This window comes from Pan troglodytes, chromosome 6 (genome assembly GCF_028858775.2).
Source record: "Pan troglodytes isolate AG18354 chromosome 6, NHGRI_mPanTro3-v2.0_pri, whole genome shotgun sequence".
In the NCBI taxonomy this organism is placed as follows: Eukaryota; Metazoa; Chordata; class Mammalia; order Primates; family Hominidae; genus Pan; species Pan troglodytes.
The window spans coordinates 28,602,787-28,604,809 of NC_072404.2; the positions used below are offsets into that span (position 1 = coordinate 28,602,787).

At 39.1% G+C, this 2,023-nt stretch overlaps 1 pseudogene; it reads right to left on the reverse strand.

Annotated features, from left to right (window-relative positions):
* Positions 1–266: 266 nt before the first annotated feature.
* Positions 267–719, reverse strand: LOC107976048 (small ribosomal subunit protein eS26-like; annotated as a pseudogene).
* Between the last annotated feature and the right edge of the window lie 1,304 nt (positions 720–2,023).

Genomic DNA, 2,023 nt, shown 5'->3' on the forward strand with positions numbered 1-2,023 from the left:
AAATTACAAAAAAAAAAAAAGCTAACCACAGTAATTTGAGAAACACTGATCCAGCTCACTCAAGCATGGTATATATATATTAGGTTTAACCAGATGAAACTGCCAATAATCTACCATTTTGACTTTCAAATGGCAGATGTAATATATGGATGTTTATTTTACGATTAGTCTTTAAAGACCAATTTCAAATAGTGGATATAACAAAGCCTCTGTTCTGACATGTATACACTTTGATCCTAGATAAGCCCCTACACTCTTTTTTTTTTTTTTTTTAAGTACAATGTCCATTTTATTTTTCTCCAGAGAATAGTCTGTCTTCAGTCTTTAAGAACTCAGCTCCTTACATGGGCTTTGGTGGGGGACGTGGGGCAGCACCCGCAGGTCTAAATCGGGGTGGGGGTGTTCGGTCCTTGCGGGCTTCACGAGATCGATTCCTGACTACTTTGCTGTGAATTACACAACTCACACAGTAATGTAGCTTCACACACAGCTTGGGAAGCACATAGGCATCGAAGACGCTCGCTTCAGAAATGTCCCTGACTGCTGCGGCCTCCACTATGTTTCAAATGACGAATTTCTTAATGGCGTTGTCCTTGGGCACGCATCGGGCACAGTTAGTGCAGCGAATAGGCTGCACGTGGCCGCGGCCCTTTTTGGCACGACCATTGTTCCTTCTTTTCTTTGTCATCTTGGAGGCACGGACTGGCAAGAGCGATAAGCCCCTACACTCTTATTCTGGGCCTATTTACTCTTGTGTTACATACAACCATCTAAGGCTTGGTTTGGTTTCTCCAGGATTCAACAAAATTGGAAATGGGAACAAGAGTTGCTACAGGTAAACTCACTGGCAACAGCATGAAATATCAAGTGGAGGAGACAGAAAAACTACAAAAAGTTGAAAATAGCTATCTGTGGCTATTTAATGATGGGGCAAATACCTTGCTATTTCTCAATAGACCCTAGAAACATCACTGTACCCACTTATATTTAAAGTCCTGAGTAATCAATAAAACAACAATTTGTACTGGTTACATTGATGGGGGAGTATATAACACATTTCTGATTCAAAATGCCGAATACACAGTTTTCGAGTTTAAAGAAGTAAATCCTCAGTTCTCCAAAGAATTCATCCATCTGGACAATTTTAGTCCCAAGTGAATCATTTCTACATGACAGCAGAACACAAAATTGATAGGATTCAGATATTATCATTAGACAGACTAAGCATTAAGACACACACACACACACACACACACATGCACACACATATACTTTCCCACAAAAATCCTTGGGTATAACACTAATCACAATCAGCAGTTTTCCTTCTATTCAAATTCAGCTTCCAGGAAGATCAAAGCTGTTAAACTAACAAGGCTCTGAATAATTGCCTTGCTAGGACCTAGTTAAACCTGATTGAGACAGTCAGACCTTAGCTGTCATGTGTCCATCCATTTGTATCCCCCTTAATATGTCCTTGATATGAGAAGACATGATGGTATAGTTTGATATAATTTAAAAGAATATTACAATGTGTTGGGGATATCAATTACACCCAAGCCCCCTGTAACCGTCCATACAATATCTTCCTTGGATGGCCAATTGAGAGCAGCTCCTCTACCCATGTCCCAGCTAGGTGTACAGATGCTATTGGCCTGGAGCCAGGCCATTCTGGATGCCACATAAGGAAGAATGGGATAGGTCAGGGGACAACATTGGAGGGGTAGATTGCAGTTAGGTAACTGCTGTAAACTCAGGAAAGAGACCATAGTTGACTCAAATAACACAGGTTTGAACTGCAAAGTTCTGCTTACATGTGGATTTTTTCAACAAATGTATTAGAAAAGATTTTGGAGATTTACAATAATTTGAAAAAAACTCACAAACCCGCAGTTGAGAAATATTTTAAAAATTAAGAAAAAGGTATGTCTTGAAGGCATAGAACATGTAGTTATCAGTCTATTTTACCATTTACTACCATAAAATATACACGAATCTACCATAAAAGGTTAAAATTAATCAAAAC